Below are 17,015 nucleotides of genomic sequence, written 5' to 3' on the forward strand. Positions count from 1 at the left end.
CCCGGTGACCATCAGTTTGTTCTGCACAGTAAAGAAGTAAAGCTCTTTATCTTTCATTTTGAAGGACATTTTTTGCTGAATATAGAATTCTAGTTTGACAGCTCTTTTTCTTTTAGCATTTTTAAGTTATGCCATTGTCTTTTAGCATCTGATGTTCTGAGAAGTCAGCTATCATTCTTGTTCATCTGATTTTTTTCCTACTGTGTTTAAGGTATTTTATTTGCTTGTTACTAAAAAAAAATATTTTTAACGTTTATTTATTTGAGAGAGACAAAGCACGAGCAGGGGAGGGGCAGAGAGAGGGGGAGACACAGAATCAGAAGCAGCTCCAGGCTCCAAGCTGTTAGCACAGAGCCCGATGGGGCTTGAACTCACGAATTGGGAGATCATGACCTGAGCCAAAGTCAGATGCTCAACTGACTGAGCCACCCAGGTGCCCCAGGACATAACCGTTAGTTCTGGAACATGGTTTTTACTCCTCTAAGTTGCGGCCTGTGTAAGGTTTTAATGGAAAACCCTTCTAATTTGGCAGAACTGAAACTCTAAATTGTCCCCCCAGGACTGGACAGTGGCTGGCATCTTTGCTTAGCTCTTTGTTGTCACAGCAGTTGCTTTCTACTTGGTGTTTTTCTTTTTTGTTTTTCAACTTTATTATGAAAGAACTCTTCCCACCTGGTCAGTTGTCACATCTGTCACCTCACTTACTTATCTTGGTGTGTGTGTGTGTGTGTGTGTGTGTGTGTTCGTGTGTGTTTGAGAACACTTAATTGGGACACCTGGGTGGCTTGCTTGGTTAAGCATCCAACTCTTGATCTCAGGTCTTTATCTCGGGGTCATGCATGAATTCAGACCCTGCATTGGGCTCTGTGCCGGCATGAAGCCTACTTGTAAAAACAAAACAAAACAACCGCAGGAAAGTTGTGCTGTCTGCAGCATTCTCAGCTGTGGTCACCGTGGCTTACGGGACGTCCTCAGACCTTACTCATAGTCAGTGTGTGGACCCTTTGACCAACCTCTCCCCGTTTCACCTGCACCCAGCTCCTGGCGGCCACTTTCTGCTCTGTTTCTGTGAGTTTGACTTTTTTTTTTTTTTCTACTTGGTTTATTGGTGCCTCATCCCGCCGTCTGTAGTTTAGGAGTCAGTCAAGGGTTTGGGAGGAATTTAATGCAGACGATGTGTGCGATTTTTGCTTCTTTTGGGTTTTCCCTTTCAGTTTTAGCCATTCTGATAGCCCTGAACTCTGACCTCGCTCCCTCCTGTGGTGAGACGAGCACTGCCGTCCCCGGCACTGCCGTCCGGTGCTCCGAGCGAGCTGGGCGGCCGCGGGGCGTTCCGGTGCGGGGCTCGTAGGTGGTTCCCCTTCCACTGATTTGTGTGCCCTCCGTTTTCTTGGTGTTTTTGGTTGTTGTCCGGCACCTTCAAATAGCTGTTTTTTCACATTTTGTGCAGTTCATAATTATCAGTAAGATCAGTCAGATAATACTCTGGAACTGGAACTCTCAGATCTGTACTTTTTTTTTTTAATGTTTATTTATTTGTGAGAGACAGAATCAGAGCACGAGTGGGAGAAGGGCAGAGAAAGAGGGAGACGCAGACTCCAAAGCGTGGGGCTTGAACTCACGAAGTTGGACGCTTAACCTTCTGAGTCACCCAGGCCCCCCTGCACTTTTAAACCCTGGGTCATATGTGCCTGACAGAGGAAGAGAAGGGAGACCAGGGGGTGCATGGGGGGGTGCCCACTTGTGGAGGTGAGCACAGGGGATGGAAGCTGACCAGGAGCAGCTCTGGGTGCCGGAGAGGGCCAGGAGAGTGTGGGGTCACAAGCGAAGGGAGGCTGGTACTTCACTGTAAGCTTTGGGATGTGGAATGAAGGAAGGGCTGAGAGGCGGTCCTTGGAGGCCATTGGCTTCCTTGACAAAAGTGGTTTGGTGGCATCCTGGGGGGAGAGGCCCGATGGGAGCAGAGGGATTGGGGACAGTAAGGGCAGGCGGTTCTTGAAGGAAGCGTTGCTGTGAACAGGGATTGGAGAAGTGAATGTGGGGCAGGGGTGTGTGTGTGTGTGTGTGTGTGTGTGTGTGTGTGTGTGTGTGTCTAAGTGTGTGGACCCTGACAGGACTGTACTAGGAAAGGAGGGGAGACTGGAGATACCAGAGGAGGAGTCTTGGGAAGGCGTGAAGGGTGGGGTCCAGGTGGAGGGGCTGGTCTTCGGGGGGAGCAAGGACCCTCTCTCCATTGTAATAGAAGGGAAAGCAGTGGATGTGGTGATTTGAGTTGGTAGATTTGATGGAAGGAAGATGGCAGAGTTCACACTTGAGGCCGTGTGCTTTTTCTGTGCTTATGGTTAAAGTTATTGGAGAGTTGAAGAAAGAGTTGAAAGAAAGTGTCTGTTGCTTTGTAACGAGCACCCCAGTGTTAAGGACTTCAGTCTTTGTTTGTGGTTATGACTGTGGGTTGAGCCCAGTTTGGACTGGGCCAGGCTTGGCTAGCATGGCTCCTGTCGCTCCTCATGTTGTCTGCCTGGTTTCTTGTATGACTGGGGCTTCAGCGGCATGTTTAGGCCTCTCTCCAGGGTTCTGTCACCCTCAGGAAGGCCACACTGTCACAGGACTCCAAGAGGCAAGACTGGCAGCTGGTTCTCAAAATGGCATCTGTCCTCAGCTGCCTTCTGGTGGTTACAGCAGGCTCCAGGAGGCACCTGCTGGGCGGATAGACTTCTTCTTTTATTATATTATTTTTTGACTTCACTTCTTGATGCAAGGAGCTGTAGAGAATTCGCACTCATCTGCTACTTGTCTCAGTTGTCTTAAGAGGGGGGAGCTAACTTCTTGGAGTTCGAAGGCCAGGCTGTACTTAATGTTCACTTGAGATGTGTGGTCGTTAATTTAAAGCAAGTGAAACAGGCCAGGTTTCCTCATGGACGCCTTCTCTGACCAACAACTTCCCGCTCCCTGACTAATGATAATTGCTGACATTTATTGGGCGCTTACTGTTTACCAGGTGTTTTTGAGCACTTCATACAGATTATCTTGCTTAATATTCACACTGTCCTTTGAGGTAAATACCATCATCATCTCTATCTCATAGCTGGGGAGACTGAGACACAGAGTTTAAGAAACGCAATTCAGGTCAGTAAGTGGAGGCACTGCTGCAGGCCAGGCAGTTGCCTCTGGAGCTGAGGTTGCAGCCACTTTGATGCGCTGGCTGTAGAGGTCACGTCTTCCACGCGTAACCACCGCGGGGGCTGACACACACAGGCACGCTTGGTGGCCCTGGTTCCTTGCAGTGAGCGTTGTCCCGGTCAGTCCTCACGACCACCCTAGGAGGATGGTAATTTTGTCCCTGTCCACAAGGACACCCCAGGGGACCAGTAGCCCTGACCTCAGGGCTCGCAAGTAGGAAGCTCTCTGGGCAGGGAGAGCCTTCAAGATCTGCTGAAGGTCAGCCTGCGGGGGTAGGGCTGTGTTTGGACACCCAGTGTCCTCTCTGCCGGCTGTTATCAACATTGAAACCCTTCAGAGCTCCTCTTCAGGACCGGGACTGCTGTGGGCCCACTGGCTGCTCCCTTACAGCCCTGAGATGGAGGTCACGTGCCATAAGATCACCGTTTTTAAAGTGTGTAGTACACTGGCTTTAGTACATTCACAAGTGCAGCCAGCACAGTTTATCACTCCACAGAGAAGCCCATTGACTGTTTCATTTTGAAGACCTCCTCTTCTCTCCTCAGGGTCTCATTTCCCCTCAAGCGTACGAGACCTGCTTCTGACCCTTTCTTGGCTTGGCCAGTCCTGGTTGGTGCCTTCATGTTATCTGCCTCCATCATGGTAACTCTTCTTGTATCTCCTTTGAGATCTCCTGTTTTTCTTTATTGACTGGGCCAGTATCTGGTGTCACGCGGAGATTGAGAACATGGACTTTGCTGTCAGCCAATCCGGGTTCAAGTTTTGAAGTGATGTTTATTAACCTGTGGCCTTGGGCTAGTGCGAGAATTACTGAGACCTCTGCTTTTTACCCTGTGAACTGGGCTTAGTGGCAAACTCCCTGCTGCACTGAGTTGTGCTGGACTCACACGTGCTTGCACACGGCGGAGTGCCCATGAGAGCAGCCCCAGGTGGCCCCCTCTCTCGTGGCAAGTGTAACCCTGCAGTCAGTTTCTGGAGTTCGTTCTCTTGTGCTCTTGTTTGGACTCAACTCTGTCCATTGCCCTGGCTTCTGCCGTGTGCTTGTTGGGGCTTTTTTCCTGCGTGTTTGGCAGCGCCTTTAGCCACGTGTCTCCAGTTATTTGTCCTTCCAAGAGCCTCGGCCCAGAGTGTGCCCCCCCCCCCGTCCTTGGTTCTGGTTTTCCCCGGGCCACAGTGTCGCGAGCACATGCGGTGCGGGCACGGTCTGTTGTTTGCTGTGTGGGGCAGATGCACACTGGGGCCTTGGTGTGGTGTGTCTGTGCGTCCCTGTACAGGCAGGCCTCGATTTCCGGTGGTTCGACTTACCGTTTTTCAACTTTATGATGGTGTGGAAATGGCACATGTTCCATAGAAACTGTACTTGGGGTTTTGAATGTGGCTCTTTTCCTGGGCTAGTGGCACGTGGTACACAATCCTCCTGTGTTGCTGGGCAGCGGCCTCAGCTCCCAGTCAGCCCACGATCAGAGGTCAACAGCCATCCTGTACCCAGACCGCCATTCTGTTTGTCACTTTGAATTCAGCGTTCAGTATAGTACATGTAAGTTGAGGAAGATGTAGTTGATTCCTTTTCTCTCCGTGGTGGCCCCGGGGAGGCATCTGGTGTTGGCCCCTGTCCTAGGCCAGTGGTAGCAGTCTTGACATCTCTCTGTCAGTGAGTCACATTTTTACTTGCATCACGTACACATCGGGCCCGGATTGCAGAACTAGTCAGTGGTGGAGGCTGTGACTTCATGCCAGAGCCTTTGGGGCCAGAGAGCATCTCCCACCGTCAGGTCTGCTGCCCTGGCGGCTTCTTTGCTTGGGTTTCTGTGTTTGTCTCCAGGAAGGAAAATGGGGGCCCGGTGCTTAGCATAGGTGGGGAGAGTGCGTGATAACAGTGCCCGCTGGCTCTGTGCTCAGCCAGGCAGAGTGGCAGCGCGCAGACAGGGGGTCTTCAGCTTTCACTTTAGTCTTCTCTTCATCACGCCCCACAGCCGGGAGGGAGCTCTTGAGAAAACCCAGAGAAGGCGAGAGCCTGCTCAGGCCTGACACAGCTCTTGCTCAAGGTGTCTGGTGGGGCGATGTGTTGATCACCTTTATCAGACTTCGGTGGGAGACGAGCTGAGCTCCACCACCAAGAGGAGAAATGCTGCTTTTGGTAGCTTGAAGCCCCAGGGTGTGCAGCTACGTAGGCGGGCTGTGGTTGGGGTGGTGGCACCCAGGCTGATGGCAGGTTGTTGCTTCCCTGTAGGCCAGCTGTGGGGTGGATGCTGCCTCTGCATGTGGGTCTCATCTCGTCCTCACAGCTCCTGGGCTGGGGTCAGCGGGGGTGAGAAGGGAGGCTAGCTGTCGGCAGGGGCACCGTCAGCCTGAAGATGCACTTTCACGTGTTCTTCACAGTGTTGGCCCGCGTAGTGCTGAAAAGTTACATTAGTTGTTGGGGCGCCTGGGTGGCTCAGTCGGTTAAGTGTCCGACTCTTGGTTTCAGCTCGTGAGTTTGAGCCCCTCGTTGGGCTTTGTGCTGACAAGTGTGGAGCCTGCTTGGGATTCCCTCTCTCCCTCTCTCCCTCTCTCCCTCTCTCTCTCTCTCTCTCTCTCTCTCTGTCCCTCCCTCGCTCATGCTGTCTCTGTCCCAAAAATAAATAAACTTAAAAAAAATTAGTTGTTAACATCTGAATGGATTTGGGGATTTAAGAAAATCTCGTTTCCGGCCTTTCTTGTAGAAACTGGCAGATGGGTCCTTGTGCCCTGGGTCCCTGCGGGCCTGTAGGCGGCCGCCCGCCGAGGGTGGGCTCCTCGACCGCTCTGTGCTCCTGCGGTGGGCCTCTCCCCTGCTGTCTTCTCTGTCTGGCTGCTGCTTCCTTCCACCTGCAGCACTTGGCATTGTAGCCCTCGCAATGGGACGTGGCCGGAGGGGTGGGAATCCGGTGGCGGGGCGCTCTTCTGTGGCCACTGTCCCTGTGGGCCAGCTCCTGCTCCAGAAGCGCAAGGTTTAGAATCTTTGCTTCTTAGTGGAGCTAGCTTCCTTTCTAAAAAAATTCCTTTGCATCCTTCTGGCATTAACCAGGCTGTGCTTTCCTGTTCCCCAACCGCAGCGCTCATGCACTCATTCTCCTGGAAGGTTCTCCACTTTTTTTTTGGCCCCTCTTTCCGGGGACCCCTGCCAGAGTTAGGAGCTGGGAACCCGCAGGCCAGAGAGGCAGCCGGCCCAGCTGTCCGCAGCTGCTCCCTCCCCAGCCTGCTGGCCCCTCCTGCTCTCTGCCCGGGGGCCTGGCTGGCCTGGGAAGGTCTGATCGCAGCCCTCCCCCGGCACTTGCTTTGGGATCCAGTTTCTCTCCGTTGTTGCCCCATTTATTTATTTTGCTAGAAAGGGTTTTCCTGTAGAATTTCAAGTTTGTTTCTATATATTTGTACTTCTGATTCTCTAATGGGCTTTTTAAAGAAATGCATGTTTATCATAGTAATGAATCTATGAGGCTTCTAATTTAAAAAATCTATTCTTACATGGAGCCTTCCCATCTTCTAGTCCTATTCCAAAGAAACAACTATTTTCGAACTTTTCGTAGCTGTTTAATTCTGGTAGTTAACTTTCATAAGTTAATAATAGTAAAAACTAGTAGCAGCTAGCACATATTAAGGCTTTTCACATGTCAGGCGTTTTTCTAAGATCTTTTTTTTTTTAATTTTTAATGTTTATTTTTGAGAGAGAGAGAGAGAGACAGAGTACGAGTGGGGGAGGGACAGAGAGAAAGGGAGACAGAGGATCCAAAGCAGGCTTTGAGCTGTCAGCACAGAGCCAAATGTGGGGCTCAAACCCACGAGCCATGAGATCATGACCCGAGCCCAAGTTGGATGCTCAACTGACCGAGCCCCCTAGGTGCCCCAGGCATTTTTCTAAGATCTTTACATTGATTTCTTTCAGTTCTCACTGGTAGTGTCCAAGGCAGGTATTGTTGCCCACCTTTTGTAGATGAGGAAACTGAGGCACAGAGAGGGGCTAATTGGCTTACCCAGGACCTCTTCTTTTTTCTTTTTTTTTTAATTTTTAAATTCTAGTAAAAACATATAACATAAAACATCATTTTAATACATTTTTAAAAAATTTCTTTAATGTTTATTTTTGAGAGGGAGAGAGAGCGTGAGCAGGGGAGGGGCAGAGAGAGAGAGAGAGAGAGAGAGAGAGACCCCCCCCCCCACACACACACAATCTGAAGCAGGCTCCAGGCTCCAAGCTGTCAGCACAGAGCCTGACGTGGGGTTTGAACTCACAGACCAGGAGTCATGACCTCAGCTGAAGTCAGACACTTAACCAACAGAGCCACCCAGGTGCCCCTCATTTTAATAAATTTTAAGTGCATAGTTAGGGACACTAAGTGCATTCACATTGTTGTGCGCCCATCCCCCCACCCATCTCCAGAACTTTTCCCTCTTCGCAAACTGGAACTCCCTCCCTATCAGACACTCACCCTCTCCCCCCAGCCCCCTCCCCCAGCACCACCATCTCTATACTTTGTGTCTGTGAATCTGACCACCCCAGGCGCCTCATAGACGTGGAACCACATGGGACTTGTCCTTCTGTGATGGCTTCTTTCACTAAGCACAGTGCCCTCAAGGTTCACTCATAGTGCGGCAGGCATGAGGAGTTCCTTCCTTTTTATTTTCATTTTTTAGAGTGAGAGAGAGAAGGAGAGCACATACATGTGAGCTGGAGAGAGGGGCAGGGGGGGAGAGAGAGAATCTTTTTTTTTTTTAATATTTTTATTTATTTCTAGGAGAGAGAGAGACAGCGTGAGCAGGGGAGGGTCAGAGGAGAGGGAGACACAGACTCTGAAATAGGCTCCAGGCTCTGAGCTGGCAGTCAGCACAGAGCCCGACGCGGGGCTCGAACCCACGAACCGCGAGATCATGACCTAAGCAAAAGCCGGACGCTTAACCGAGTAAGCCACCCAGGCGCCCCAAGAGAGAGAGAATCTTATTTTTGAGAGAATGAGTGCACGAGTTGGGGAGAGGGGCAGAGGGAGAAAGAGAGAATTTTAAGTAGGCTCCATGCTCAGCACAGAGCCCAACACAGGTCTTGATCTCATGACCCTGGGATCATAACCTGAGCTGAAGTCAAGAGTTGGACACTCAACTGATTGAGCCACCCAGGCATCTCAGAAGTTCCTTTTTAAGGCTAAATAATACTCCATTATATAGATGGGCCACATTTTGTTTATCCCTTTGGCCATCAGTAGACATTTGAGTTGCTTCCGCCTTTTACTGTTGTCAACTTTTTTTTTTAATATTCATTTATTTTGAGAGAGAGAGAGAGAGAGAGAGAGAGCACAAACAGGGGAAGGGCAGAGAGAGGGAAGGAGAATCCCAAGCAGGTTCTACACCCTCTGTGAAAGACTGACGTGGGGATTGATCCCATCACCATGAGGTCATGACCTGAGCTGAAATCAAGAGCCACATGCCCAACCAGCTGAGCCCCCAGGTGCCCCATCAACTTCTTTCTCGATATGGTCACAGGAAGACCCTCTTTGGGGTTCTGTGCTGTGAACTGTTTTGTGTGTCCCCATAATTCGTATGTTGATGCTCTAATCCCCAAAGTGATCATATTTGGAAATAGACTTTTAGAAAGTAACTAAGGTTAAATGAGGTCAAATGGGTGAATCCTAATTCAGTGGCCTTAGAAGAAAGGGAAAAGAGAGATCTCTTTCTCCACATGCACACACCAAGGCAGCTGTCTACAAGCCAGGAAAGGACTTGCACCAAAGCCATGTTGGCCCCTAATCCCAGCCTCCAGGACTATGAGAAAGGAAATCTCTAATTGTTTAAGCTTCCCAGTCTGTAGTGAGTTCAGCCATCCTGGTCCCTCGTGAGGATCAAAGCAAATTGGCAGGAGCAGAGATGACCCTGAGGCATTACAGGAACCATTACACCTGGCTGGCTCAGTCTGCAGAGCACGCTGGTTCTGATCTCGGAGTTATAAGTTCAAGTCCCATGTTAGGTATAGAGATTACTAAAAAAATGAAATCTCTAGGGGCGCCTGGGGGGCTCAGTAGTGAGCATCTGACTCTTGGGGTTTCAGCTCAGGTCATGATCTCACGGTTCCTGTGATCAAGCTCTGGGTCAGGCTGTGGGCTGGCAGTGTGGAGCCTGCTTGGGATTCTCTCTGTCTTCCTCTCTCTCTGCCCCTCCATTGCCCATCCTGTATCTTTCCCTCTCTCTCTCTATCTCAGAATAAATATTAAACAAAAAACTGACATCTTTAAAAAATAAAACCTTTAAAAACAAAACAAAAACATCTGTTTTGACCCACCTTAGAGATCCTTTTAATTGTCGGGTCCCTGTGGGTAGCTGGAGCCCCCAAACTAGAATGGAGTGGCTGGTCCTACTTTGTTTTCTGACCGTAACTATGGGCCTTAGCTTCTAGAAAAGTTCTCAGGCCCAGGAAGTGATTGAGGATAGATGCCTATGGCCCTCTGCCTGCCTGAGGGAGAAGAGGATATCATTCTTAGAAGGTCAGAGTCTGAAACTCAGCTTCATTAACCTTTGAATCTGCTATGATACCCCATTGGGTGACCATGCAAGACATCACTGAGTCCTCTACTGTTAGACAACCTGACCAGCTATTGTCATGAAAGAACATCTCCCATTTCTCTGATGACACTTTCACTGCCTGATTATTTCTTGGGGATGGTCGGTGAAAGTCTTCCAAGGATGGATTCACCAAGGAGCCTCACCCAGTCTCTGTGACTTGTCCCAGAAAGCCTTCAAACATCCTTGTGTCCAGAGACTGGTTAGATGTGCTCCATCTTAAACAGGAGGAACCTGGCCTACTGTATCCAGAGGAAGGGCCCACCTTTGGGCATTTAGCAGAGACTGGGCTGTGTGGCAAGGGCAATACTTGTCTTCTCTTAGATTTGGTGATCTCCCTTTAAAGGTCCCCAAGACTCTTAGAATGTGGCTTACTAGGCCAGAGTTTTCTGATGGGTAATTACACACACAGCTATACATATGCACAAATAGAGATAATTACGCAATGAATCTTTATGTACCCATTACTCAGATTTGTCTGGGAGCAAAAATATCCTGTCCGCATCAGGGTCCTTTTGGCCAGACTAAGAATCAAATAGGAGAAAATAAAGTTTAATTTTGATGTAGGTAGGGGGAATCTAAACAGACATAGAAATTCCAAAGACGGTATAAATTACCAAAACTGAAACAGGAAGAAAATAGAAAATTTGAGCAGACCCATAACCAGTGAATAAATTGAATTAGTAATGAAAAATGTCCCCCAAAACAAGAGTCCAGGGCCGGTTGGCTTTCCAAGGGAATTCTACCAAATATTTACAGAAGAGTTAACACCTATTCTTTTGAAGCTGTTGTGAAAACTAGAAATGGAAGGAAAACTTCCAAACTCATTCTATGAGGCCAGTATAACCTTGATTCCAAAACCAGGTAAAGACCCCAGAAAAGAGAACTATAAACCAATTTCCCTGATGAGCATGGATGCAAAAATTTTCAACAAGATACTAGCCGACCAGATCCACCAATACATTAAAAGAATTACTACAACCACATGGGATTTATATCTGCGATGCAGGGCTGGTTCAGTATCTGCAAATCAATCAGTGTGATACATCACATCAATTAAAGGATAGGAACCACATGATCCTCTCAATAGATGCAGAGAAAGCTTTTGACAAAATACAGCATCCTTTCTTGACAAAAACCCTCAAGGAAGTAGGGAAAGAAGGATCACACCTCAGGATCATAAAAGCCATATACAAAGGACCCACTGCTAATATCATCCTCAATAGGGAAAAACTGAGAGCTTCCCCCTAAGGTCAAGAACACGGCAGGGATGTCCACTCTTACCACTGTTATTCAACATAGTAGTATTGGAAGTCTCGTAGCCTCAGCAATCAGATAACAAACACAAAGGAATAAAAGGCATACAGATTGGACAGGAGGAAATCGAGCTTTCATTCTTTGCAGACGACATGATATTCTAAATGGAAAACTCAAAAGATTCCACCAAAAAACTGATAGAACTGATCCAAGAATTCAGCAAAGCCATAGTATATAAAATTAATGCACAGAAATTGGTTGTATTTCTATACAGCAATAATGAAGCAGCAGAAAGAAATCAAGTAATCGATCCCATTTACAATTGCCCCAAAACTATAAAATACCTAGGAATAAATCTAACCAAAGAGGTGAAAAGCCTATACACTGAAAACTATGGGAAGCTTATGAAAGAAAGTGAAGAAGACACACAAAAAATGGAAAAATATTCCATGCTCATGGATTAGAAAAACAAATATTGTTAAAATGTCGGTACTACCCTAAGCAGTCTACATATTCAATGCAATCCCTGTCAAAAGAACACCATTATTCTTCACAGAGCTAGAACAAACAATCCTAAAATTTGTATGGAGCCACAGAAGAAACCCGAATAAGCAATCCTGAAAAAGAAAACCAAAGTTGGAGGCATCACAATTCCGGACTCTAAGATGTATTACAAAGCTGTGATCAGACTGTATGGTTCTGGTGCAGAAACAGACCCTCAGATCAATGGATCCAGAAATGGCCCCACAGACAAAGGCCCAACTCATCTTTGACAAAGCAGGAAAGAATATCCAATGGAATAAAGACAGTCTCTTCAGCAAATGGTGCTGGGAAAACTGGAGAGCGACATGCAGAAGAATGAACCTGGACCACTTTCTCACACCAGACACAAAAATCAACTCAAAATGGACCAAAGACCTAAGTATAAGACAGGAAAACATCAAGATCCTAGAAGAGAAAGCAGGCAAAATCCCCTTGGACCTCACCCATAGCAACTTTTTACTCAACATGCTCCAGAGGCAAGGGAAACAAAAGCAAAAGTGAACTCTTGGGACCTCATCAAGATAAAAGGCTTCTGCACGGTGATGGAAACAATCAGCAAAACTTAAAGGCAACCGAAGGAACGGGAGAAGATATTTGCAGATGACATATCAGATAAAGGGCCGGTATCCAAAATCTATAAAGAACTTATCAGACCCAGCACCCAAAAACCCCAGATAGTCCAGTGAAGAAATGGACAAAAAACATGAATAGACACTTTTCCAAAGACATCCAGATGGCCAACAGACACGTGGAAAGAGGCTCAACGTCACTCATCATCAGGGAAATACAAATCCAAACCACGATGAGATACCCCCTCACACCTGTCAGAAAGGCTGACATTAACAACTCAGGCAACAACAGATGTTGGCGAGGATGCAGAGAAAGGGCATCTCTTTTGCAGTGCGGGTGGGAATGCAAACTGGCACAGTCCCTCTGGAAAACAGTATGGAGGTTCCTCAAAAAATTAAAAATAGAACTACCCCACGACCCAGCAGTTGCACTGCTAGGTACTTATCCAAGGGATCCGGGTGTGCTGTTTCAGAGGGGCGCGTGCGCCCCAGTGTTTATAGCAGCCCTATCGACAACAGCCAAAGTATGGAAAGAGCCCAAATGTCCACTGACAGATGAATGGATAAAGAAGACGTGGTGTATACACACACACACACACACACACACACACACACACACACACTGGAGTATTACTCAGCAATCAAAAAGAATGAAATCTTGCCATTTGCAACAGCGTAGATGGAACTAGAGGGTATTATGCCAAGCAGAATAGGTCAGTCAGAGAAAAGACCTAGGACTTCGCTTATATGTGGAATTTAAGATACAAAACAGATGAACAGAAGGGAAGGGAAGCAAAAATAATATAAAAACAGGGAGGGGGACAAAATATAAGAGACTCTTAAATATAGAGCACTGAGGATTGCTGGAGGGGTTGTGGGTGGGGCGATGGGCTAAATGGGCGAGGGGCATTAAGGAGGACACGGGTCAGGACTTGGTGTTAGATGTGGGGGATGAATCACTGAATTCTACTCCTGAAATCATTTTTGCACTATATGCTAACTAACTTGGGTGTCAATTTAAAAAACAAGAAAAGATAGAAAATAGAAAAATACATTAAAAAGAGTTGAAAAATCGAGATTTCTAGAAAATAGAAGGAAAGGTTCCACTACACTGTCTATGAGGATTTGTATCCTTATTAGTAGCAGCCATCATTAATAAAATTAATGTTTATAAAATAACATTAAGGATTATTTTTAAATAATCCTTAAAATTATGGATTATTTTTTAATCTTCTCAAAAAAAAAACTTTTAAAGAGCTGTCAGGAAATAAATAAATAAATAAATAAATAAATAAATAAATAAATAAATAATAGCTATTAGAAACAGACCACAAGGTGTTTCAGATGATAAAATTAGCAGAAATAGGCCTTAAAGCAGCTATTATAAATATGTTTAAGGACTTAAAGGAAAAGATAGGGATGAGTGAAAAATCAGAATCTCAGACATAGAGATGGAAATAGAAATTATGGAAATAGAAACCATGAGATCATGACCTGAGCCAAAGTCGGACGCTTAACTGACTGAGCCCCCCAGGCGCCCCTCTGTCTCTCTCTCAACAAAGGATNAAAAAAATAATTTAATTATAAAGTGCTAGATGTAAGAAGAATTAACCTATCTAGAAGAAGATAACAGTGGCTTATTTTTGGCTTAGTAGTGCAACTTTTTGTCTTTTTTTAAAAATTTCTTTTGAAGTTATTTATTTATTTTGAGAGACAGAGAGTGTGAGTGGGGGAAGAGTAGGGAGAGAGGGAAAGAGAGAGAATCCCAAGCAGGCTCCCCAGTGTCAGTACAGAGCCTGACGTGGGGCGCAAACCTGTGAACCCTGAGATCATGACTTGAGCTGAAACCAAAGGTTGGCCACTTAATTGACTGAGCCACCCAAGCTCCCCTTATCTTTTTTTTTTTTTTAAGTCAGAGCAAGAGAGAGAGAGAGAGAGACCTAATGGGGGAGGGGCGGAGAGAGGCAATGTTAATGTATAGTTATGAAACTGGACAGCTTCGTGGAGATCCTTCTCATGTGAATTCTTTTAGTGACATTCCAGCCATGGTGCTTGTTACTTAGATGTAGAATGGGTTAGATCATCAGTACCATTCTCTCTAATACGAGGTAAGACCAGGGAATTTTTAGTTTTTAATCATGAAGTGTTCTGATAATTTGAATACTAAGTAAAGATACTGATTTTTGTTTTCCTTTCCTCTACAGTTTTGGTAAGTTAACTTTACAGAGGCAGAACTTAAAATTTTTTTTCCCTCTTATTTTCCAGGTGAAGAGATTATAAATCTTCTACTGAATGAAAAAATCTTTCTTAAAGTTGCATATAATCCAAGAAAAACACCCCAAATGTTTTTATATTTTGTTTGAATTCAAAAGTAAGCAAGAAGTTTTCATAGAAGGTAAGATAATTTTCTTTCTTAATTCCTCTTTTTTTCTTTTTTAATATATTTTTTTAATGTTTTATTTATTTCTGAGAGAGAGAGAGAGACAGTGTGAGCAGTGGAGGGTCAGAGAGAGAGGGAGACTCAGAATCTGAAGCAGCTCCAGGCTCTGAGCTGTTGGCACAGAGCCCGACGCAGGGCTCAAACCCACGAACTGTGATCATGACCTGAGTCGAAGTTGGACGCTTAATTGACTGAGTCACCCAGGCACCCCAGATTTCTCTTTTTTATAATTTTGTGAGTATACCCAGTAAGTGGAAGTTCAAAGATGGATGCCAGCAAAAACAATTAGTTTTGAAGGTGTGTGTATTTTCTTATTGTCTTTTGATTGTTTTTGATCCTCCTGTATCTGGTTTTAGATGCTCCGTTGTGGAAAAGTCACTTAGTCTCTCTTACCAAAAAAGAAGAGGGCAAATCATGTGTGTGTAGTGAGGCACATTCTCACTTGGGGGACACATGAGACAGGGCCCAGACACTGTCATGGTCGCCATCCAGGAAACATGCTCCCCTTACGAGATGAAAAGAGAGGAAAGGACTTGATTTCCTGCAGTATTAGATGCTGTCCAAAGGCTCACTGGCGCCATCCAGTTAGATGCTGTGTGAATAGCAGTAATATAATTTCTGCTTTGGGGGGAAGGGTCAGAGAGAGAGGGAGACAGAGGATCCAAAGCAGACTCTGCACTGAGAGGAGAGAGTGCAGTGTGGGGCTTGAACTCATGAACCGTGAGAGCATGACCTGAACTACATTTGGACACTTAACTCACTGAGCGACCCAGGCGCCCCACAATAAATGTGATTTCTTTTTTTTTTTTTTTTTTNCTTAACCGACCAAGCCACCCAGGCGCCCCTAAATGTGATTTCTTGAGTGCACTTCAGTGCATTAAAAACTAAGATAGATAATTCTCCAAGACCTAAAAGAGAAGAATTTTTAAAAGGGAACAATGAGGGGCTCCTGGGTAACTCAGTTGGTTAAGCATCCGACTTTGGCTCAGGTCATGATCTCGCTGTTCTGAGCTCGAGCCCATCCGGCTCTGTGCTGACAGCTCAGAGCCTGGAACCTGCTTTGGATTCTGTGTCTCCGCTCTCTCTTTTTCTCTCTGTCTGCCCCTTCCGTAACTCACACTCTCCCTCCCTCTCTCTCAAAAATGAATAAAGATTAAAAAATTTAAAAAAAAGTAACAATGAGCATTGTGATAGCACTCCTTTGTTCCTCACCTAGGAAAACCAATCCTCTTTGGGGGAAAGTATACTCAGTGTGGGCCCTCAGGATTGCTATAGAATACTTTAAGCAAACTTGAACTTATAGTCAGAACTCACACACCCCGGGAGGAAGTTAGCATGATTAGATGCCCCAAGTCCTGCAGACTGAATAATTGGATGCAGTATGAAGTGTTTGAAGTAATACAAGACAGAATACAAATTAGTAATGAAAAGCAAAGTAGCAAAATGATCCAAGAGGAACTTTCAGACATGGCAGTAATGTTGAAATAAAAAACTCAGTGTGTGTGGATTAACCAGATTAAACGTGGCTGAAGACAGAATTTGTGAACTGAAGTATATGTTTGAAAAAATTACCAGCAACACTGAGATACAAGGAATAGAAAATGAGGTTAAGAGAAATGGAGGGTAGAATAAAAATGTGTCATAAATGTGTAGTTGGAATCCCAGAATGGAAAAATAGGGAAACTGGAAGAGAGGCATTATTCAAAGTATTAATAGCTTTGACTTTTCAGAAACTAGTAAGAGATACAAAGCCACAGATTTAGAAGCACACTATGTCCCAAATGGTATAAATAAAAAGAAACCCACACCCATTTATTGAAATCATGTAGCAACAAAGACAAAAAGCTCTTAAGCTGTATATGGAAGACAGATTACCTGCAAAAGAACAAGTATTAGGTTGGGAACAGTTGTTAGGTAAACATGAGTAGAAGCTGGTAGAGAATGGAATAATTCCTCCATCAGAGAATATAAATGTCAGTATTGAATTGTGTATCAGGTGTATTTGATAAAACCCCCCAGCAATGTCACTGATGAATTTTTTTAAAATGCTTTATTTTTGAGAGAGAGAGCGCACACATGTTTGGAAGGAAGGGTGGGAGGGAGAGAGAGAGAGACAGAGAGAGACAGAGAGAGAGACAGCAAGAGAAGCCAAAGCAGGCTCTGCGCTGATAGTAGCGAGCCCTCTGAGGGTTCAAACTCATGAACTTTGAGACCATTACCTGAGCTAAAGTTGGACACTCAACCAGCCGGGCCCCCCAGGCACCCCCAATGTTTCTGACAAATGTTGAGCTAGGTTATTTGGACTACCTTCTCATCTCCCACCCCCTACCTTATGGAAAACCACACTGAAAGTGTTGGATTGAAGAAACAAAAACAGGGGCGACTGTGTGGCTTAGTTGGTTAAGCATCTGACTTAGGCTCAGGTCATGATCTCCTGGTCTGTGAGTTCGAGCCCCATGTTGGGC

The 17,015-nt window shown here is 45.9% G+C and overlaps 1 protein-coding gene across 6 annotated transcripts in view; it reads left to right on the forward strand.

Moving 5' to 3' along the window:
• PPP6R2 (protein phosphatase 6 regulatory subunit 2) overlaps positions 1-17,015 on the forward strand; it is a 69,121-nt gene that overhangs the window by 4,267 nt on the left and 47,839 nt on the right. For all 6 annotated transcript variants that reach the window (XM_077758072.1, XM_077758065.1, XM_077758068.1 and 3 more), the window contains exon 2: positions 14,376-14,505. The gene's annotated coding sequence lies outside the window, so the exon portion shown is untranslated. The remainder of the gene's footprint in view (positions 1-14,375; positions 14,506-17,015) is intronic.

Source organism: Crocuta crocuta, unplaced genomic scaffold (assembly GCF_008692635.1).
Source record: "Crocuta crocuta isolate KB4526 unplaced genomic scaffold, BGI_CrCroc_1.0 scaffold143, whole genome shotgun sequence".
NCBI lineage: Eukaryota > Metazoa > Chordata > Mammalia > Carnivora > Hyaenidae > Crocuta > Crocuta crocuta.